Source organism: Salvelinus namaycush, chromosome 7 (genome assembly GCF_016432855.1).
Source record: "Salvelinus namaycush isolate Seneca chromosome 7, SaNama_1.0, whole genome shotgun sequence".
NCBI classification, from domain to species: Eukaryota; Metazoa; Chordata; class Actinopteri; order Salmoniformes; family Salmonidae; genus Salvelinus; species Salvelinus namaycush.
This window is the reverse complement of record NC_052313.1, coordinates 40,743,192-40,767,723: the sequence shown is the minus strand read 5'-3', so window position 1 is coordinate 40,767,723 and position 24,532 is coordinate 40,743,192. Positions and strand designations below refer to the sequence as shown.

General features: G+C 43.3%; 1 protein-coding gene across 3 annotated transcripts in view; it reads right to left on the bottom strand.

The window, feature by feature from the left end:
* LOC120051237 (B-cell CLL/lymphoma 9 protein-like) overlaps window positions 1–6,347 on the bottom strand; it is a 34,328-nt gene extending 27,981 nt beyond the window's left edge. For all 3 annotated transcript variants that reach the window (XM_038997989.1, XM_038997990.1, XM_038997991.1), the window contains exons 1-2: window positions 5,988–6,347; window positions 3,303–3,495 (exon numbers count right to left, since the gene is read on the bottom strand). The gene's annotated coding sequence lies outside the window, so the exon portion shown is untranslated. The remainder of the gene's footprint in view (window positions 1–3,302; window positions 3,496–5,987) is intronic.
* Window positions 6,348–24,532: the final 18,185 nt, after the last annotated feature.

The window sequence follows — 24,532 nt, the reverse complement described above, 5'->3', positions numbered from 1 at the left end:
AACCAACAACTGTAACAACGTATGAGAGACAAGCGCTCCATGTGCAAATGTATTCGTTTTCAATAAACATTGGAGACGAAATAGTTTACATGTTGTCAACAATCTATGCCAACCCGTCTGTTTTGCGCGATAGTTGTGCCAACGTCGGTTTTGTTGCTAAACAACCAACCAGTCATTAGCAAATAACACCCGATTGGTACTTAATTAAACTGGTCAATGGTTCTGCATGAATCTCATTTACATGTTCTCATATCACACTGTTCACTCAATAGGCCTATGCAGCCATGAATTCACACTGCCATAGGGGAAATTGAAGAAACTATTTGAACAGGTAAGTTCTAGGCTAAGCGGTTAAACGCAAGTACGACATTTACCACTTGGAGAAGCCGAACAGAGTTTGCGACTCACCAAATCGCCACAACCCATGCTCTTTCTCAATGGTCTAACAATGATTTGACGAAACCATTGAAGCCTTGCCTTCAACTGCAATGATTGGATCAGCCTTGACAGGTAAATAGAAGCTCATAGAACAGGAATTTCAGTTGTCATTTCGGAAACGTCAGTTCTGTCATTTCAGTATTCATAGTGCAGGAAGTTCAGCTCTGTCATTTCAGTGCAGGAAATATAAAAACAGGTCAAAGAGCATCTCTAGACCGCATAGAGTAGCCAAGCTTAGTCTAAAAAGTCCTGTTCATTTACCACAAAGGGTGTGGTACAATACCGCTGAACAATGCATATGTTCCTATCATAACACCCTGGCACCAGAACCATTTCATCTATGGGTGGTGAAAATCTGCCCCCCCCCCCCATATCAAACTGTGTTTAGCTAGAACAAGCACGACGTAGGAACAGGAGCAGAATCCTTTGCCAGTGAGAGACAGTTCAAAAAGCAGCCCATTTAATGTCCTGGCAGGCCTCAGCTCTTCTTGGCACACTGGCACAACCTGGCCTTGGCATCGGGAAGAAACCATTGGCAATACATTGCCACTCCAGAACTCATTGCGCTTGGCAAAGCCTCGCCAGTGCACTCGTATAGCATAAGGTTACAATGTCTTGCCAATGCTTAACCAGCCATATTACAGAGTGAAAGGGAAAAGGAAAAATGTGCCTTGTTAGCAGAAGGGATTATTTGGGATAGAAAGGGGGGAATGGAGGAGAGAAATCCCAGAGTTCTCCTGTTTCAGTGGAGGATGCCAAATGCACCCCTCCCCCCACCCGCCAGTAAAGCGTTTCAAATCAGCACACCCTAAATTTTTTAACTCAGGGAGGGATAAGGTATCCGTAGACCTGGCAACCTTCATATTCACATCATGAGCCCATGGGCTGAATTGAAAAGATTCCACTACAAGGAACTGAGATATACTCAGTAGCCACTAGCCAATCAGAGAGAAAGTTTCCATTTTCAGGGGGTACCACTAGCCAATCACAGAAAGTAGGGGTGTAACGGTTCATCAAACCCACGGTTCGCTACATATTGCGGTAAATGTAGTTCATATTTATTTATTTAAGTGTTGGTATTTCTGATTGTGAAATAACAAAAACAACACTAAAATAAAGTGCAATATGCATGTGAAATCAATATGTAAACAGAATCTATGCGTGTGAAATCAATATGTAAACAAAATCTGTCCATCTCCGTTATAATCTACTGGGAAGCCAAAATACTCCCAAACTAGAGATTTAAACGATGATGGAGGATCCTCCTGGTTGCGACAGTTCATTTAGAGTTATGTGACAGTACCGGCAAACTGAGCCACTGCGAAACCCTACAATTTCAGATTACACAGAGGAGAGAGAGAGCGAAAGAGACGACAGAGAGAGATGGGTGATAAGAATTCACATTATGCAGTGGAGGGAGAAGTAAAAAGAAAACGTTCCATTTCTCCAATAGGGTTTTGAGGAACAGTAACTAACCGTGCCAGATTAAAAAGAGGCCCATTTATTAGAGCCATAGCCTGTGGCAGCTGTGGCAGTGACAGATGGCCCAGTGCACTATGGGAGAGTAGCTGGGTCACAATCAGGTCAGTTGGGCACTGGTGGAAAGGGCAGCAACACCACACACTGCACATGAGTGGAGAGGGAGAGACTGCACATCATTAGGCATTAAATAGTAGAAAACGGACCAATAGTGGGTTTGTCCAATTGATAAATGTTTGAAAACATTTCCAGTTGCGTGCCCTATGAACATGACACAACATGGCCTACTCTTACGAAAACATACAGACTGCTCACATCAGACTCTCATAACAGTCTAACACCATCAACAGTATGCCACCAATCACAATAAACCAGAATAGAACATCCGTCAATACCCTATCCACACACCTGAGCCAAGCCAAAGTTGCTGGAACTGTGCTAGGAAGGACAGTGTGAACAGAAACATTTTACCCTGTACGGTTGATGAGCATGTCAGTGTCGCTCTAATTTACATCGCCAACAATCTAAAATGAAGCATTAGCCTATATGTAGAGCCAGCAGTATGTCCTGACCATGTGGCTGGACGAAGAAAATAAACTGTGTGTCCCAATTAAAGGACATAACTAGACTACTACCCAGCCATGGAAACAATGCATGCCTACACCACACAGTCTCCTGTACATATGCGCACACACACCATTTCCTGTCTGTCAGCCTGTGTATTCCTACATCGGAGGCCATTAGTGGGTGTGTAGGTCACGGGCTGTGATTACAGGATGGTGTGCTGGGCTGTTTCGTGCCATGTGTATGTGCCCGCTCTTAGATCTGCCCAGGCTGGCGTCACACATTGTGTGTGTCTGTGCGTCTCTGCGTCGGTGTGTCTAGGCAGGGCCTGAGATAACCCCTGCTGCACAGCATACCATTCCAGAAACAGGGTGCACTGTCCTCTACCCAGGGCCTGAACCCATGGATACAAGGACATGCCCCACCCCCCCACACAAACACGTGTCTGAAATTTGTGGAGTAAACTATCACTTCAAGTTTCCCCTGTTACTGCTCTTTGAGTTCTTTAAGTTTAGACTCTTAGATCCCATGCACAAATAGACAATCGCGCAACATAAGCAGTCAGATGTCATGGGAAGAGTCTATATCTGTGAATACGTTGTCATGGACAAAATAATAAACCGTTTGATTAACCGTATTGTAGTCCGTGATACGCGTTGTGCCTAGCCTTCCTTCTGCTTGAATAGAATTGGCACACACACCAACAAGCACAAAAACATTTACACGTCATATCTCCTGCCTGTAAAGTCCAAACCACAACAGTGACAAAGTAACATGGAGGCTACATACACACGCATTTGTGTGCGTGTGATGTTCCTTACCTTAAATAACCCCAGGTCTCAGAGACCCCGGCTACTCCTCACGAGGAGAGCCTATCCCAGGGTTCCCTTTGACCTTGGTCCGGCAGACAAAGCAAGCTGACTGGCTTAGCGTCGGCCCGGAGTCACAACTATCGCAGAGCCTCAAATCCCAGCACTCCCTCTCAGCAGAAGACCACAGTGCCCATTCACAAACCTGCAGAGAGAAAAAGACAACCATCAGGGGTGAATTCACCATCTTTAAAACGCTCAGACTATCGCAGATAGAAATAGAACAAATCCAGTTGACACAATCCCCTATTCCATCAGAGACAATCATTTTGGTTCTGAGCAATACATTCCCTCTACGAACGTTCCGTAACGTTACATCCTCCTAAACAGGCCTCAATCTCCAAAGAAGACATTAACACGCTTAAGTTTTGGGCGAGGAAAATTATTATTAACAGACCACAGATGTTTACATCTCATTCATATCAAGCCGCTTTTAAAAAAGGCACAATCGCTACATCCAACGCCTGGTTGAAAAGCAGTGTCTTGCTCTTTGGAGGTTTGAGGGCAATGTCTTAGAGAATAATTAAAATAGGAAGAGGAACAGGGTAGGCACAGTCTGGCCCAAATCGAACTTGTTTGATTTGAGATCGACTGTGTTTCTTCTTTCTCTGGCTGCAACAGGGGACATGCAATTTAGCAATTATACATTTAACAACTAAGATGCACAAGGGAAAAGACACATAGAAAAAGTGTCACTTGTATCATGTGTACATGATACGTCCCACATATACCAAGCCAATGAATACAACCAATGCATACATCCATCACATATACAAAGGCAATGGAACCACATGGCAGATTCTACACACAGTGCAGAGGGAACAGATAGCAGACAACCTACATATCCACAGCATTTGTGACGCACATCACCTTTAACATTAGGTTAGATGCCCAGGTTTAAGCCCCTCCACAGCAGAAACACTACAGTACAGCTAGGATGAAATAACATTTGATCCAAGAGGACATCTAGGAAATAGCATTACCCTAGACTGGTATGCATCACCTTTTAGGCCTTAATTATCATCTCAATGCTCAGATCCATAGTTGAAACAATAGCAAAGCAGCCACCCCACCTCTATTTTGGTAAAAAGCTAAGATTGGTTGCGTTTCTCCAGGCCGCTCTCAAATTCATAGACAGAGCTATGAATGAAACCCTGACCATGATATCAAAATTATAGTTTTAACCATGTTTTGGGGCTATACAGTGTTTGTTTACAAACATTGGAGTAAAAAAAATATTATATTTTGAGTTCTGGTGGGGTAAAACACTTGAACTAAGCTCATGCGGCATTTATAAGTTATATTATTCAAGAATCAATGGGTATATCATTCATTTATAAGTCCAAACATGCATGTAGCAACTAAGGATTCTAGCTTTCACCTACTGTACTGCAGCAGATTTATTTATTTTCCATTCCAATTTAGCGTTATACGGCTTCATCAGCTATTCTGACCAGTATCATTTGCAATGGCATCATTCACATCTTCTATATGAATAGTCTACAACACCAAAATAACCCTTTGGCAAATATTGATTATGCCCAGACAGTCGTGAGCAGAGTGAATAGGCCAACATTTTGGTTATCTAACTAACCTACCATACAAGCAGGAAACACAACCAGATGGACACAGGACATGGCACTGTATTATCTATGGGCAGAACAGGTAGACCGTCCTTGAGCAAGAAACAGATGGGCTAGTTACACAGCATAAATACCATGTATAAAACTACAACGGGGTGGTGATGCAAGTTTCCAACTAATTGATACAACACCTATTATGAATACTATAAAAACGTATAATTCAACATTTTCCAGTATCTCCAATCCAATGTTTACATACGCAAAGGAGTTTGGATTACATTAATTTCAGAATATGTTGCAACGTCCCATTCCATATTGAGTCGGAGACCATGAATGGAAAAATAACTGTACCCTCTCGTAGCTTTATGTTTTGGTCAGAAAGTTACAAAACATCTCCTTTCACGCTTGTCTTAACAAGCGGCTCAAACCCATTTTTAAATTTTTTATTTAACTAGGCAAGTCACTGCAACATTGTAACACTTCGGTAGCACGAAATGTAAATATAGATTTTGCTTATTCGACCATGGCTGCCCGAGCCTTCCACTAGAAAACGTCGGGGTGGATCACAAAATGGGACAAAAAGCTTCAGGCCAAGTCGGCGAAACACGATCAACATTGCAGGATAAATTTGTTGCTTACTGCTTTGCAATGATTTCACCACGCGTAGACCTGAATAAGTACACTGATTTAAGTTTTCCGAAAGTCAGAATTGGTTAGTATTAGTGGGAAAACGATAAACAAGTAATCGGTAAAGTAACCCCAACAAATGCATTACGAAAATAGAAAACAGCAGCATGTGTGTTGCAATGGACAAATACCCATCTACACAAATTCATAGGGTAAAATTAGCAATTGGGACAACTTTGAAGCGATATATTGAAATAGCAAATTGAAGTCTAACGTTTAAAGGTGTAACGTTAACTTCAGAGAATAAGGGTCTGACTTCCCAACGGAGTAAGGCCAAGTATGTTTACAGCTGAAAAACGGGCATGTGATAAAAATGCTATCTAGCTTGGTTAGGTAACGTTAGATGCAAAGGGAAACCCTCTCTTACCCATTGTGTCTGACACAATATCCTTCATTATTGAACACGATATCACATATGTATACAGAGCTCCACGAGTCCCATCTTTCTTCGGTGAGGACAAATTATTCCATACACAAATAGACTTTCACCCATAATTATCCTCGAGGAAAGTAAACCATTTTCAAAAGAGGTTAGGCCTACGCGAAAGACGAGGTTAAAATGTTATTTTCCACGACAAACAAGAACAGTAGAATACTTCCAGATTTTGCACAAATAAATCTCAACTCCTGGCTATAATACTCCAAGGGATAACAAGGGCTTCTCCAAGACGTTCCAAACTTGTGCAGCTTTTTTTCTCTCAAAGGAGTTGTTCCTGTTTCGCCAAAGTTTGGGGGAGGGGTGCTTGTCAAGCAAGCTGAAAAGCCCAGCCAGTTTAGAACACAGACAAAACTCACAGAGAAGTGAGAGCGAAGTCGATCCGTTATAGCCTACTAAGAACGACAAGGTAAAGATCATAACCGAATAACCAATTGCAAGACCAGGATAACCATAAAATATCCTATGCATTTTGCATTTGGGTAATTTTTATTTTGGCCTATTAGGCTGAACAGTAAATAGCAGTGGTGTAAAAATTACCATAATATATTTTTACACCACTTAAGTCTTTTTTGGTGTATCTGTACTTTACTATTCATATTTTTGACAACTTTTACTTCACTTCATTCCTAAATATGTACATTTTACTCCATACATTTTTCCTGACACCCAAAAGTACTAACATTTTGAATGCTTAGCAAGAACAGAAAAAGACAGTTCACATAATTGTCCATTTAAAGAAATGTTGCCAATGTATTCATTACTAGTTAGTTAACATTAGATAGTTAACCCAGAGATTCTTACCTTTACCTCGATTCAGCAGTCTCATTCAGATCATCGTGGCATTTGTAGTTCTTTATGATAGCCACATTAGCAGCTAATTAGCATTTCATTTTTGGTGGGTAAATACAGGCGAATATATTGGTAAAAGTCACCTTGTCCTAGAGAGATTTACACGTTTATCAAAACGGTACGCCAGGGTAAGCCTACACGAAGCACAGCCCTTACTGGGGTGGCAGGTAGCCTAGTGGTTAGAGCGTTGGGCCAATAACCGAAAGGTTGCAAGATCAAATCACTGTGCTGACAAGGTAAAAAATCTGTCATTCTGCTCCTGAACAAGGCACTGTTCCTAGGCTGTCATTGAAATTAAGAATTTGTTCTTAACTGACTTGCCTACAAAAAATAAAGGAAAAAAATGTGTGTTTCTAAAATCCCCTATGGGAAAAATGAATGGTGGAAAAACTACAATGATTAGAACATTTCCTTGTTTGACCGCAAGGTATTATGACTCATACTGTGGTACTCTATACACACACTTATCAAGAGAACATCCCTGGTATGCCTCTGATCTGGCGGACTCACTAAACACACATGCTTCATTTGTAAATTACGTCTGAGAGTTGGAGTGTGCCCCCTCCAAAAAAAAAAAAATGGTGCTGGCTGGTTTGCTTAAGGATCCACACCTTTTTAAAAATGTTCACCTAAAATGACATACCCAAATCTAACTGCCTGTGGCTCAGGCCCTGAAGCAAGGATATACATGTTCTTGGTACCATTTGAAAGGAAACACTTTGAAGTTTGTGGAAATGTGAAAGGAATGTAGGAGAATATAACACAATAGATCTGGTAAAAGATAATACAAAGAAAAAAACAACTGTTCTTTTGTATTTTTTTTGTACTATCATCTTTGAAATGCAAGAGAAAGGCCATAATGTATTATTCCAGCCCAGCTGCAATTTAGATTTTGGCCACTAGATGGCAGCAGTGTATGTGCAAAGTTTTAGACTGATCAATTGAACCATTGTATTTCTATTCCAAATGTTGTATCAAGACTGCCCAAATGTGCCTAATTTGTATATTAGTAACTTTATGTTCAAAATTGTGCACTCTCCTCAAACAATAGCATGGTATTCTTCCACTGTAATAGCTACTGTAAATTGGACAGTGTAGTTAGTTTAAACAAGATTTTAAGCTTTCTGCCAATATCAGATATGTCTATGTGTAACGGCTTTCGTTGGTGGAAGGAGAGGAGGACCAAAATGCAGCGTGGTACGTAGCCATAATATATTTTAATTAGAATGAATACAAAATACAAGAAGAACAAGAGAATCTAAATGAAAACCGAAACAGTCCCGAATGGTGCAAACACTGAAACGGAAAACAGGAAACAATCACCCACACCACACAATGAAAAACAGGCTACCTAAATATGGCTCCCAATCAGAGACAACGATAAACAGCTGCCTCTGATTGGGAACCACACCAGGCCAAACACATAGAAAACAAACAACCTAGAAAAAAGAACATAGACTGCCCACCCCAACTCACGCCCTGACCAACCTAACACAAAGACATAAAAAAGAAACTAAGGTCAGAACGTGACACTATGTCCTGGGAAAGGTTCTTGTTACTTACAAACTCATGCTAATCGCATTAGCCTATGTTAGCTCAACCGTCCCATAAACGGGTCACCGATCCCGAATAAGTTTTTTATTATATGGAATTTGAAATTATTTATTCTATTACTTTTGATACTTAAGTATATTTAAACCAACTTTTACCTAAGTAGTAATTTTCTGGGTGATTTTCAATTTTACTTGAGTCATTTTCTATTAAGGTTTCTTTACTTTTACTCAAGTATGACAGTTGGGTACTTTTTCCACCACTGGTAAGTTGGCCTATCTTTCCATATTTTCACAAGCTATTGGAGTAGGAGAAACAATGTTTTCAGTAGTCTATTGTTCAGTAGGGCAGGCAATTGCCTCTATCCATATAATCATACCTATGTTTGAGTGCAAAATAGCCTAATACAAGGGTGGAGGTGTAGCCATATGCATAAGTAATAAGCTTTATAGGCTATCATAGGGTGACAAGGGCATAGCTTATTTGCTAATTTCAATAAAAAATTGCATTTAAAAGCAGAAGAGCAGTAGCCTATAAATCTTCCCCCACTTATGACTTCTGCATTACTCCTCCTAATGAGGGTTGCTGGCATCAATATCTCAGGTTCCACCTACTGCCGATGTTCCCTTGAGCAAGTAACTTAACCCCCAAATTGCTAATTGGGCCCTGCACAGCGGCTGCCCTCTGCTCCAGCCTCTCCAATCTAATGTGTGTTTGTTTGTGTATGTGTGTGTATATCAGGGGGGTTGGATAAAAACAGAATACAAATTTCCACCTCGCATGGACTAATTAATACAGTATATTTTGTCTTGTCTTCTTGTCTTGTTTCCTCTGCTACCCTCACTTTGAAAAATAGTTTAACCCAAATTCTTAATCAGATTCTAGGTAAAGTCTATGTGCCATACTGTATGTGAACTGTCAGATCAATTGTAGTTGAAAGAGCCGTGCACCGCATGCCTGCACAGGAGACTATAGTAAATGAAGAAGCAGACACTTTCCTATAGCCTGTCGTCTTTTTAGATGTGCTCAAAGGTTTAAACATCAAAGGTGTAGGTGTGTTCTCTTCAAACTGCACCTGGCTACTCCACCACCCCAACCCAAGAATCCCCCCACCCTTGCACTTATCCACTTGTTCTTCTTTGAACAGTTTTATTTTATATGGGCCTACCTGGCAACTACTTTGCCCCTCCCCCATAGGTTTAGGTAAGAGTCTGTTAAATGACAAGAAGTGAATGTGAAAGTATGTCCGTCATCTGTCTGTCTAACTGTCTGTGTCTGTCTTTATCAAATGTAGTAGACTGTAGACATGAACAATCAACCTGGACATATTCATATGATGGATCACTTTAAACCCCTGGCATCTCAAGATGCTAGAAGTAGCCAACCTGGACTCAGCGGTAGACGTAACATAGTAAATGTAAATCTTGGCCACTAGTATAATATGTTAAGTTTCATATGGTATGTATTAATATGTGGATGTCCATCTTGCATTTCGTATTTTATGTTACAATTACAATTTGTATTACATGTTACAAATTTATATTTGTACAATATGTTCCGAACTGCAATTCTTACAATATGTTATGAATTTGCAAAAACGTATGATATGTTACAAATTCCAATTTGAAGTAGCTAATGTTAGCTAGGTGGCTAACACTAACCTTAGCTAGGTGGCTAACGTTAGCTAGGCTAGGGGTTAGGGGTTAAGATTATGAGTTAGGTTAAAGGGTTAGGGGATGGGTTAGCTGACATGCTCAGTAGCTAAAAAGTATTATGTAAACTCAGCAAAAAAAGAAATGTCCTCTCACTGTCAACTGTGTTTATTTTCAGCAAACTTAGCATGTGTAAATATTTGTATGAACATAACAAGATTAAACAACTGAGACATAAGCTGAACAAGTTCCAAAGACATGTGACTAACAAAAATGGAATAATGTGTCCCTGAACAAAGGGGGGGTCAAAATCAAAAGTAACAGTCAGTATCTGGTGTGGCCACCAGTTGCATTAAGTGCATCTCCTCCTCATGGACTGCACCAGATTTTCCAGTTCTTGCTGTGAGATGTTACCCCACTCTTCCACCAAGGCACCTGCAAGTTCCCAGACATTTCTGGGGGGAATGGCCCTAGCCCTCACCTTCCGATCTAACAGGTCCCAGATGTGCTCAATGGGATTGAGATCCGGGCTCTTTGTTGGCCATGGCAGAACACTGACATTCCTGTCTTGCAGGAAATCACACAAAGAAAAACCAGTTTGGCTGGTGGCATTGCATGATTATAAATATTTTTAGTAATATTTTTGCATTTGGCGCCCTGCAATTCTAGCGGTTGTTTAGGAAAGTGATCCCGTAAAAGGGATCCGTAGCACAGAGAAGTTAAACCCTTTACAATGAAGATCTGTGAAGTTATTTGGATTTTTATGAATTATCTTTGAAAGACAGGGTCCTGAAAAAGGGACGTTTCTTTTTTAGCTGAGTTTAGTTGCAAAGTTTCTAATTAGCTAAAATGCTTAAGTTATCCGTGATGAGATTTGAATGTGCAACTTTTGGGTTGCTAGACGTTCACGTTATACGCACACCCAGCTACCCTGACTACTTTTGTTTTTGCCTTTAGTAACATTCTGTCCTATGTAACCATACCAAACAAAACATACCTTACTAATTTGATTGTGCCGGTTTTACATTTACTATGTTACGTCTAGTCTATGAGACCAGGCTGTACTAACAGCCTAGTACATGCTTCAGGATAGCGGTTTACATCTTTTGTCACATTTGCGTTTCCCTGTGTCCCTTACTGAGGACATGCTATTGGCTGTACTCTATAGTATCCTCTAACCGTACTAGTCGGATCCCCTCAGATGTAGGATACAACACACTCACAAAACCAAAGAAAGAGAATGCCATCTCAGAGATACCAATTGCAATTTTTCACAATCACTTGCCTCTCTTAAAACACTCTTCCTTCAAATAGCTGAGCAAGAGTGATACAATGCAATAGAGATTCTTTGTATCAACACAATAGAATAGACACTAGGCAAATGTTTATCTGTTCTAGTTACACATAAAGATATAGTTCTTTATATTGGTTAGAAATAGCAGCGAATGATCAGAGACCTATCGCCATATATATGTTTCTTGATTCAATATGGAGACAAAGACAGTGAATGTTAGAAGGAGGAGAGGAAGCACTAGATTTTTGTCTGTTGTTCGTTCTGCTGCATACTAAGCGTGCAGCGGAGGGAGGGCTGGCATACTCAAGGGATTAAAAGCGTTTGTTTACCATCTAATCCTTTGCATGAACCCACAGCACCACCACTACGCACCCAACAGACTCCCGGATCCCAGAAAGAGCGGGGAGAGATAGAGAGAGAGAAAGAGAGAGAGATAAAACAACAACAATCTAAGTGAATACTCCGTTCTGGGGAAAACAATTCCCTTAGAAGTTCCATGGCAATTGCTTTTACCGTTTTACTCAGTTGATTCTTGTGCTGGAGCTCTTAGATAACAAGGGGGGGAAAAAAAAGGCAATCCTTTTTACTCTTTGGAAGTGATATGAAAGATCGTCCCCTGCTGATAAAATGTCTGTTCCTCTACCCCCAGAGAGTACATGACAAACATGTTTCAGACATATACCATTTACTATATGGGCAAAAACAGAGACAGTTGTCAATGTTTGCATACGTTTATATGTAATATGGTGCCTGACATCCCCAGTGTTACAGGGTCGTGTTCAACAGGGTACACCGTGGCATATTTTTTGCAATGGAAAACAAAACATTTAATTCTTATTAGAACAAGTCCAGATAGTCCCTCCCTGTTTCTGTCTGTTTTCTTCCAATTAATGCCTAATGAACACGGCAGTGTTAAATGTTTACGGAACACAGTGAGTAAAAACATCAGTTACACACGTTTTTCATGTTTAACACCTCAGAAAGTGGTGACATCTGGTAGCAAGGAAAGCAAAAACAAATTCCGTTTCACAATGAGGCATGGGCTTTATTTCTATCCTGCTGTCTTGTGTTCCAGGTCTAAGTTGACTCTCTAAGTGAATGTATGTCATTGCCATAGGTTAACAAAGAGACCAACATATGTGGCTGCTTAGAACAGTGCAATATAGTGAAACAGAGGGATTTAGTGGTGCCCATAAAGAGGTATGTTTTTATGAGAGCTGCTCAACTACTGTATATGCAGTACCAGTCAAAAGTATTCGGACACACCGACTCATTCAAGGGTTTTTCTTTATTTGTACTATTTTCTACATTGTATGACTACATTGTATAATGTATAATAGTGAAGACATCTAAACTATTAAATAACACATATGGTATCATGTAGTGAATTATATTTTAGATTCTTCGAAGTTGCCACCCTTTGCCTTAATAACAGCTTTGCACACTCTTGGCATTCTCTCAACCAGCTTCACCTGGAATGCTTTTCCAACAGTCTTGAAGGAGTTCCCATATATGCTGAGCACTTGTTGGCTGCTTTTCCTTCACTCTGCGGTCCAACTCATCCCAAACCATCTCAATTGGGTTGAGGGCGTGTGATTGTGGAGGCCAGGTCATCAGATCCATCACTCCATCACTCTCCTTCTTGGTCAAATAGCCCTTACACCGCCTGGAGGTGTGTTTTGGGTCATTGTCCTGTTGAAAAACAAATGATAGTCCCACTAAGCCCAAACCAGATGGGATGGCGTATCGCTGCAGAATGCTGTGAAAGTGTGCCTTGAATCCTAAATAAATCACTGACAGTGTCACCAGCAAAGCACCCCCACACCATCACACCTCCTCCTCCATGCTTCACATTGGGGAACCACACATAAGGAGATCATCCGTTCACTTACTCTGTGTCTCATAAAGACATGGCGGTTGGAACCAAAAATGTCAAATTTGGACTCATCAGACCAAAGGACAGATGTCCACCGGTCAAATGTCCATTGCTTGTGTTTCTTGGCCCAAGCAAGTCTCTTATTCTTATTGGTGTCCTTTATTAGTGGTTTATTTGCAGCAATTCGACCATGAAGGCCTGATTTACACATTCTCCTCTGAGCAGTTGATGTTGAGATGTGTCTGTTACTTGAACTCTGTGAAGCATTTATTTGGTCTGCAATTTCTGAGGCTGGTAACTCTATTGTACTTATCCTCTGCAGCAGAGGTAACTCTGGGTCTTCCTTTCCTGTGGTGGTCCTCATGAGAGCCAGTATGAAACTGGCTCTCATGAGGACTACCACAGCAAAGGAAGCGCTTGATGGTTTTTGCGACTGCACTTGAAGAAACTTTCAAAGTTCTCTTTGCCTATTTGAGCTGTTCTTGCCATAGTATGGACTTTTACCAAATAGGACTATCTTCTTCTGTATACCACCCCTACCTTGTTACAACACAAATGATTGGCTCAAACGCATTAAGGAGGAAAGAAATTCCACAAATTAACTTTTAACAAGGCCCACCTGTTAATTGAAATGAATTCCAGGTGACTACCTCATGAAGCTGGTTGACAGAATGCCAAGCGCGTGCAGATCTGTCATCAAGGCAAAGGGTGGCTACTTTTAAGAATCTAAAATATATTTTGATTTGTTTAACACTTTTTTGGTTACTACATGATTCCATATTTGTTATTTCAGAGTTTTGATGTCTTCACTATTATTCTACAATGTAGAAAATAGTAAAAATATATTAACCTGGAATGAGTAGGTGTGTCCAAACTTTTGACTGTTGACTGTAGGAGGGGATAAAGTCCCAGTCACACCCTTTGTTAGTGTGCACATGTATGTCAGATCTCCCACTTCTGCACCCATCCAGGACATCACCAGGAAGATACAAGTGGTGTGTTTCTTATGGTAGCACTACCAGAAATCAACAGTGGTGAGGGATGACTTGACCATCACTATGGCGCCAATATTATGTTTGCATTTGCTGACCACTGACCCTATAGTCGACACTGTTAACTTATTGTTCTACTATACTATAAGTCAAGTCAGTGAGTGGTCACTGAGTGAGTCATAAACAACCATTCACAACATTTTGAGAGTGAACAATAATTTGTATTTCCTGAAAAAAAAAGGCCTTTCAAATTCATAGAGGCTTATCCAACAGCAGTCTTCCAAGTACAGATTTTATTGCTTTTGCAACTCATCACCACTTTCCATTTATCTCTCCTCCCTGCACCCCTTCCCTCTCATCTCCTCTTCATTCCTCTCCTCTACAATGGAGGTAGATATCTAAACAAGCTCCAATTAAATGAATGCGCCTCTCGAGTGAAATTACATCAATGAGCTAGTCATCAACAAGGAATTTGATAGCAAACCATTCTATTGAGTGCCCCATAATTTATTCAATAACCGCTAATCAGGGAGCTGAAAACAGCAATAAAAATTGGATGTAATTGTTGTCATACAGAAATTAAATCATACACTCAGTTTAGAGTGCATACGTTGAACAACAACCTGGCAAATTAACTAATTAAATATTGATATCCTATTGAAGTGAATCCTGTTCATTTGTGAGTAACGAACAGTTTTTCCCCTACCCAATAAGTAAGCTTTAAAGACAATTGTTCTCTCAGCTTGTTTGTCTGTGAGTTTTTTTGTCCATGCTTATATCTGGCCCTGCGAAGAAATCCTTTGACTCTGAACAAACCTTACAACAAAACAAAGTACTTCTGCCGAGCCTGCACTCTTGCCTTAATTCATTTTCGCCACTTCTTTCCAGTGGACATGTTTTACAATGTCTCTAGCTCTGGCTGCCTTGGTGTCACCACAATACAAAGCCTGCAGGAACACTGGTGAGTCAAGGTGTGCGTCCCAGATGACACTCTATTCCCTATGTAGTGCAGTACTTTTGACCAGGACCCATAGGGCTGTGGTCAAAAGTAGTGCACGACATAAGGATTAGGGTGCCATTTGGGAAACATCCAAGGCCTTTCATAGTCTTCACTGCTGTAGACCATTAGTGAAACCAACAGCTTCAGGATATTCTATTACATTCACATTTTAGTCATTTAGCAGACGCTCTTATCCAGAGAGACTTACAGGAGCAATTAGGGTTAAGTGCCTTGCTCAAGGGCACATCAACAGATTTTTCATTTTCACCTAGTCGTCTCGGGGATTCGGTTACTGGCCCAACACTCTTAACTGTTAGGCTACCTGCCGCCCCCTTCTATAGATGGAATGATTGGTTAAAACCGCATTCCAACCAGTGTCTATTCCAGAAGTTACCAAAGGCTAAATCTATGACTTAAAAATGCCTATTTACTCTGTTCCATCTAACTGTGCAATCCACTGTCTCATCAGCCCAGCCAAGGCAATTTATAAACTTGATCTCCACTATAAAAAGCATCTAGCCATTATCTCACATTTATTTTTAGACTAACATTTAGTTTTCAACAGCAGATATTTGTATAAACCTTGCTGTCTGTCTCTCCGACATTTGCAACATTGTTTCAATATTCAAGTTCATTCTCCAGCTGTCCCATAGTAATGAAGGTGTTGGGAGTCGGGATGAGACGGAGAGACAGGCAGGCAGTGTTTCTCAGCCAGTCGAAATCATGAATCAGCTGGCATAGTTTTTATGGATATAAACAAAGAAATGTCAATTGAAAAAAGGTTCAACGAAACAAAGTGCAGCATGTTTGCAGTCTTTCCAGCTTCAGTTGGAAGTGATTGTGTTAGCTGTGTTGTTGACTATCTCCTATGAACAAGTGTCCTGACGAGAGAGAACTTTTTCTATGCCAGGCAAAATCGTGCCTCATTAGCTCATTGTTATGGGTGTATCCAAATAAATGTCACTAGAAAACAGCTTAAACAAATGCAAATGCAGCTACTTTGCTGTTATTATGGCCGCACTGTTAGACGTGACTGTAAGTTAGCCGTAGTTGGCTAACTACTAAGCAAGTGATAAGAATGTTGTCAGCCAGTATGGCAATGGAACATTTAGAACAAACGACTGGATCGCGTCCACAGATACAGAACAGAAAGACTGAACGACTGGGTCGGGTCGATGGCAACCGAACCAATAGAAAGAACGATCAGCCCGCTTGGGTAGCAACCCTAGATTTGTGTCGGGACTATATCTTGTGGAAGGATGAAATATTATGAATAAATTAATCAAAATAACATTTTTAATGAAAATATGTAAATCATTATTTGAATATGTTGGTAACCCGTAGTAATACAAGTGATAATACCCTTGAAGCCGGTGTTTGGAGGATATATTGGCACAGTTAACAACACCCGTGTCAATATATCCTCCAAACACCGGCTTCTAAGTGGGCATAATCACTTAAATATGCAACAGAGATGCTATCATTCCAGTTCCATGCAGCTTCTAGGTACTGAGGGTTGCTGTGTGGCTGTGAGAGGACCACCTCTATGTACACAGATAGGGGGCATCAGGGTGTCATAAATTCAGACAAGTAGCTCCTCTTTGTGTGTGTGTGTGGTGTGTGTGTGTGTGGGGGGGGGGGGGGGGGGGGGGGTTCTTCTATCCTTGTGGGGTCCTAAAATCCCCACAACGATATTAAAACAGGGGAAAGTATCCCTCTTGGGGACATTTCCCACATCCCCATGAGGACAAAGGCTATTTTAAGCTTAGGGGTTTGGTTTAGGGTTAGGCTTACAATTAGGTTTAGGGTTAGAATTAGGGTAAGGGGTTAGGTTTAGTATTAGTATTAGGGTTAGGAGTTAGGTTCAGGGATTTGGTTAGGGTAAGGGTTAGGGGGACATTTTTTTTTTTAAATGTAAATGAATTTTAGGTCCCCACGAGGACAGAAGAACAAAACGTTTGTGTGTGTCTGTCTCTCTGTGCCTGCACCTGTGTCTCTGTGAGTAGGTACCATTTTGCAACCAACGGTTTCAACTGTAAATTCCTTATAATTCCTTTATAAACTGGATGCCCATGTAGACCACTTTTTCATTACTTACAACGTTGACATTGAGCAAGCTTCTCTATCAATACTGGTAGTCATGCGCATGGTTAAGACTCGTTTGAATGGAGATCAAGTAAATCAGTTGGCTAGCAAGCACTGTGGACGTTTGAGTGAATTACTCTTCATTATCACAAGACTGAACCACTTGCCAGATATAGAAATCTGTCAAAATTCAATTTAGCTGTCATGTACTGTAATAAAAGATTCAAAAGATTACCAGGTTTATTCTTAGGCTCTCTTATAACACTGTTTCAAGTTGTAAGTTACAAGGGTATATAAATAGGAGAATGAAGGAATGAAAAAGGTTACAGATGACAAATTCACAGGTCTCAATCAGACACAAGTATTAAAAGATCACGGACACATGTCAATCTGTGACCTGCATTCGAAATCTATGCTACGCCATAATATACTATACAATACTATATACTATTCTATACTGTTTATAATACTAATGTGTTCTATAGTTTCCTTTTCTTATTTAACTGCATGCATACTGAGTTGAGCCAGCCCTGCCCAGAGCTTAGGGTCTGACTAGTATTTTACATCCACAGCTGAGTGAAAATCAGTGTGACTGGTGGCATCAACTGCCCAGCAGACCAACTGCCCAGCAGACCAATGCTCTGCTCCATGGCTCAGTAACACATTTATCTTTAATAATACATCAATACGATCGGTGAGCTTTACCATGTAACGTTAAGGAATGAGGTCTTTCACATCGGATGAGCCTGAATGTTAGGTTTTTCAACAGCACTCTGTTATTTGCAAGACTACACAAAAAAATAAAGGACTAAAAGATATAGGGTCCAACATGATCCTCTGTGTTAGTTTGTAGCCCAGTTCTATAGCCAGAGGTATGGCTATGCAGTGAGTATGGCTCAGTATAGATCAGCCTGCTGCAATTTGGACGGGAGCCGACCTGAACCGTACAGTGCTGGCTCTGAGATTCTCTTTTGTCAACGGTAAACTATGGTGGAGGCGTAACATGACCGACAGGTGATTTATACACATCATTGTTGATTTGTAACTGGTGATTCTGTCACGGTCGTTTGTAGAATTAACGGACCAAGGCGCAGCATGCGTAGAGTTCCACATGTTTAATTAAAGAAACTCACCAAAACAATACAGAACAAAACGAAACGTGAAGCCAAATGCAGTGCACACTGGTAACTACACACAAACAAACAAGATCCCACAAAAACCCAGTGGAAAATGTTGCCTAAATATGATCCACAATCAGAGACAACGATAAACAGCTGCCTTTGATTGGGAACCATACCAGGCCAACATAGACAAATAATAACCTAGATAACACACCCTAGTCACACCCGACCTAACCAACATAGAGAATAAAAGGATCTCTATGGTCAGGGCGTGACAGTACCTCCCTCAAAGGTGCTGACTCCGGCCGCAAAACCTGACTCATTAGGGGAGAGTCCGGGTGGGCATCTAACGTCGGGGGCGCCTCCGGTGCGGGGCGAAGTACCCACTCCGCTCATGGATACGTCAGCTTCGGTGGCGGCTCTGGTGCAGGGATCGTCGCCGGAAGCTCCGGACCGTGGATCGTTGCCGGAGGAACCGAACCGTGGATCGTCGCCGGAGGAACCGGACCGTGGATCGTCACCGGAAGAACCGGACCGTGGATCATCGCCGGGGACTCCGGACCGTGGATCATCATTGAAGGCTCAGGACTGGGAACCCTCGCAGGAGGCTCTGGACTAGGAACCCTCGCTGGAGGCTCTGGACTGGGAACCCTCGCAGGAGGCTCTGGACTGGGAACCCTCGCAGGAGGCTCTGGACTAGGAACCCTCGCAGGAGGCTCTGGACCATGGATCATCACTGGAGGCTCCGGGCCATGGATCATCACTGGAGGCTCCGGGCCATGGATCATCACTGGAGGCTCCGGAATGGGAACCGTCGCTGGAGGCTCCGGACTGGGAACCGTCGCTGGAGGCTCTGGACTGGGAACCCTCGCAGGAGGCTCTGGACTAGGAACCCTCACTGGAGGCTCCGGGTCATGGATCATCACTGGAGGCTCCGGGCCATGGATCATCACTTTAGGCTCCGGGCCATGGATCATCGCTGGAGGCTCCAGACTGGGAACCGTCGCTGGAGGCTCCGGACTGGGAACCGTCGCTGGAGGCTCCGGACTGGGAACCGTCGCTGGAGGCTCCGGACTGGGAACCGTCGCTGGAGGCTCCGGACTGGGAACCGTCGCTGGAGGCTCCGGACTAGGAACCCTCACTGGAGGCTCCGGGTCATGGATCATCACTGGAGGCTCCAGGCCCTGGATCGTGGCTGGAGGCTCTGGACTGCAGACCGTCGCTGGAGGCCTGGTGCGTGGAGCCGGCACAGGACGTACCGGGCTGGGGAGACGCACAGGAGGCCTGGTGCGTGGAGCCGGCACAAGATGTCCTGGGCTGTGGAGGCGCACTGGAGGTCTGGAGCGTAGAGCTGGCACAACGTGTCCTGGACAGATGACAACCTTCGCACGGCAAGTGCGGGGAGCTGGCACAGGACGCACCAGGCTGTGGAGGCGCACTGGAGACATGGTGCGTAGAACCGGCACAGGACGTACTGGGCCGTGGAGGCGCACTGGAGGTCTGGAGCGTAAAGCTGGCACAACGTGTCCTGGACAGATGACAACCTTCGCACGGCAAGTGCGGGGAGCTGGCACAGTACGTATCGGGCTGTGGAGAAGCACTGGAGACACGGTGCGTAGAACCGGCACACATTGTACCGGAACGATAACACGCTCCTCAAAGCGAGTGCGGAGAGCTGGCACAGGACGTACTGGGCTGTGGAGGCGCACTGGAGACCTGGTGCGTGGAGCAGGCACAGATGGTACCGGACAGATGACACGCTCCTCAGGACGAATACGGGGAGCTGACACAGGTGGCATCGGACGGCTAACACGCTCCTCAGGGCGAATGTCTTGCCTCTCCAGCCAAACCAACAGCTCTTCCGCTTCACTCTCTTCACATTTCACCAACCACTCCTCGAAGGTCTCTATCTCACCTCTCCTTTCATTCTCTCTTAATCTATCCAACGCTTCCACCATGGTCTCTGACTCACCCCTCAGCATCGCCGACCACCCCGTGTGCCACCCCAAAAAACATTTTTTAGGCTGCTTCTTGGGCCTACGTCGTGGCCGAGAACTCCAGTGTCGTTACTGTCCCTCTTTCGCTGCTTCCGCTTGCTTCCATGGCAGGCTTTTGTCTCCTGCCATTATTTCGTCCCAAGTCCAGGATGTCCTCCACACCTGGCTTTCCTCCCAGGCCCAGGATCCCTGCTCCTCCTGGGCACGCTGCTTGGTCCGTGGGTGGTGGGATCTTCTGTCACGGTCGTTTGTAGAATTAACGGACCAAGGCGCAGCGTGCGTAGAGTTCCACATGTTTAATTAAAGAAACTCACCAAAACAATACAGAACAAAACGAAACGTGAAGTCAAATGCAGTGCACACTGGCAACTACACACAAACAAACAAGATCCCACAAAAACCCAGTGGAAAATGGCTGCCTAAATATGATCCCCAATCAGAGACAACGATAAACAGCTGCCTCTGATTGGGAACCATACCAGGCCAACATAGACAAATAATGACCTAGATAACCCACCCTAGTCACACCCCGACCTAACCAACATAGAGAATAAAAGGCTCTCTATGATCAGGGCGTTGTTTTTAATTGCATTGAGTGTAAACTGTCAGTCTTTCCAACCTGTCATATCTCTGAGAGGACCACAATGGAAATAAGCCTTCAGGCATTATTGTGTTTTATCCTTTTTTTATGTTTATATTATTGTCTCCAGCTGGAGAACCAGCCTAGGTCCAGCCTAGGTCCTACTACTTATTCAATAAATTAAATCAATCAATCTATAACAGTGTGATTAATGGCCTTACATTTGCGGCACACACGAAGGTTGAGGTGATAGCAGGTAGGGCTACAAGATTCTCCCGGGGAATTGGAAATAAAGGCCCTCTGATGCGTGGTCAGACGGCTCAAAGGTCATCCTTTAAAAAAATATATATATATCCATTATTTTACCAGGTAAGTTGACTGAGAACACGTTCTCATTTACAGCAACGACCTGGGGAATAGTTACAGGGGAGAGGAGGGGGATGAACGAGCCAATTGCAAACTGGGGATTATTAGGTGACCATGCTGGTGTGAGGGCCAGATTGGGAATTTAGCCAGTACACCGGGGTTAACACCCCTACTCTTACGATAAGTGCCATGGGATCTTAAATGACCTCAGAGAGTCAGGACACCCGTTTAACGTCCCATCCGAAAGACGGCACCCTACACAGGACAGTGTCCCCAATCACTGCCCTGGGGCACTGGGATATTTTTTAGACCAGAGGAAAGAGTGCCTCCTACTGGTGCTCCACTACCAGCAGCATCTGGTCTTCCATCCAGGGACTGACCAGGACCATCCTGCGTCCCTCCAATGTAAATCTACCTTAAAGCTAAGCTCAGCTCAATAGTATGAAAAGGGTATCCTATAACAGAGAACCAGGGGCTCAGGGAATCACTCACACCATTTTTTCTGAACCACATCCAGCCCAGAACTCCTCCCATGAGGAGGCTGTGAATATCAATGAGATTTCACTGGGTGGACCCCTTTGTTTTCTTGAGACATGATTGAAAAATCAATATCTTTCTCCAAAACCTTGGCAATGTGGCAAGCTATTGACTCGGGAGGATTTTACCCTCTCTTCTTCCTCATTCAAACCCCGAAAACAAACAGCAGCAACCACACACTTGACCACAGACACAGGCAGAGAGTAGACACTGCAATCGGGGGGAAGCAACAATTCCATGTTTTAATTGAATCAATTCAGCAAGATACCTTTTTAAAAGAGAATATTTAAATTCATTGCTTAAATTTCAATTTACTTCCTGAATTGTAATGGTATTGATCAACCCTGGTACCAATAACTGAGTCCTCCTATAACATCCTGGTTATGTCAACAACAAACACAGCGCCGTTGTCAACTACAACCTTGATGGCAGGGTGGCACCTCATCTTGTTCCCACCGTGTCTGTTGTGACAGTGAGGGAAGGCGGTTGGATCTTTCTTTCTCTGTGAATGCCCTATAAAAAGAGTCAAGGCGGGGGAGACAGGAAACGGACCCAGGCTCCTGCAGGTCAAAGGCCATTTGACCTTTGTAAATGTATATTGGTGTGAGAGTGTCCTGTGTTGACCCTGTTTATGGGGCCAGCCGGCAGGGTGGTGTGAGCAGGCGCAGTTGTTTAATTTGTCCTTCCTTTGCGGGGAGAGCTTTATCAGTGCAGTGTAACTGGCTAACATAGGCGTGTGTGCATATGTGAGTGCATTTGTGTGTGTGTGTGTGTGTGTGTGTGTGTGTGTGTGTGTGTGTGTGTGTGTGTGTGTGTGTGTGTGTGTGTGTGTGTGTGTGTGTGTGTGTGGTGATGGCGTCAGCGGTCAAGTCTTGCAAGCTTCCTGTGGCCACAAACTGACGAAGCACAGGCTTCCATCACACCCCATTGGACACACACAGACCTCAAGTCTCTAGATTCCTTAATATGACTCAAGGTCCTCACCGAACAAAATAGCTAACAGGAATGGTATTGGCCCATCCTCCCCTTTCAAGAGCAGCCAATTGCATGCACGTGTGTGTCTGTGTTCTAAAAGGGAAGTCAGCCAATCCAGCCAACCTCATTGACCCAAACTGATTGACTGTTTCCAGGTCAGCCTCTATCTTGGTGTTGGGCCAATGCCACCTCCGGTTCCACAGCCACAGCCTTCCCTCGATCTGATTCCAGATCTTTTTAGGAAAGCAGCACTTCTCCATGTGGAGGAGAGCCAACACTGTTGCAGTAACTGTTTTGCTCTTTCCCCCAAAATAACATGGCAGCCCTGTGAGAGCAGGCTAAAAATAAACCACTGCCACGGTAGGAAGGCCAGGGAGGCAGAGAGAGAAACCAAAGGTAACGCTGCTCTCTCTCCCTTGCCTCAAGTACACATATCGCCATTGACTCAAGGCTCACTGTCAAGGCTATTGGGTTATCTAGGCTGTGTGTGTGTGTGTGTGTGTGTGTGTGTGTGTGTGTGTGTGTGTGTGTGTGTGTGTGTGTGTGTGTGTGTGTGTGTGTGTGTGTGTGTGTGTGTGTGTGTGTGTGTGTGTGTGTGTGTGTGTGTGTGTGTGTGTGTGTGTGTGTGTGCCCGTGTGTGTGTGTGCGCCCGTGTGTGTGTGTGCGCCCGTGTGTGTGTGTGCTGTATGTGTGCATGTATTCATTGAGATGTATGATGTATTTTTCAAGAGAGAGCTGTTTCAGAAAGGCAGCATAGTATCTTAACCTGTTCACACTGATTCTGGTATGAGGCTGGTAATATTTGGTTTGGCACTCTCTGAGCTGAAATAATTATACGAGGTCGGCTTTATTTCTTAAGATGGTTTAAATACAAACTTGGACTGAGCTGAAGGATCAAATGGCACCTTCATTGACAATTCTTGGACACCTTCATGGACAAGTATTCCCATTTTGCCTCAAAAATATATTATCCTTTAAAAATACTACTAAATTCCTTATTCCCACCAAACACTTTCATTCACATCTAATCCTGAGGCAAATGCTCAATCAAAGTGCTTTCTCTATAATGAATGGACGAGATGGTGTTGATGACACACAAGAGTCAACTTGGGGAGGGCCTTGAATTTCATGAGGCATCCTTACAGTACCGACATTACAGTGTACTGAAACACCTATCTGAATCTAAGCATGCAGGAGAGAGCTGTAGTAGAGAGCTTAGACCGTTAGCTAGTTAAAGCTATCATTAGAGAGGGATCGCTGTGGCTGACAACGCCCCACCTACACACACAAACACACACACTCACACACTCTAGCATACGCATGCATGCATGAATGCAGAGACACACCCACGCTTGCACACTCACATGTACGCACACACACACACACACACACACACACACACACACACACACACACACACACACACACACACACACACACACACAGATAAACATACACAGAGGGAAAACACACACACATCCAGGGTGCAGCACTGTTTACATCCAGACCCTGCCCCCCCTCCCCTGAGACCCATTTCACATTCCTCCACCAGCCTCCCTGCATTCTTTGCGTGGTGAGGAGGGGGCCTAACCGGTCTC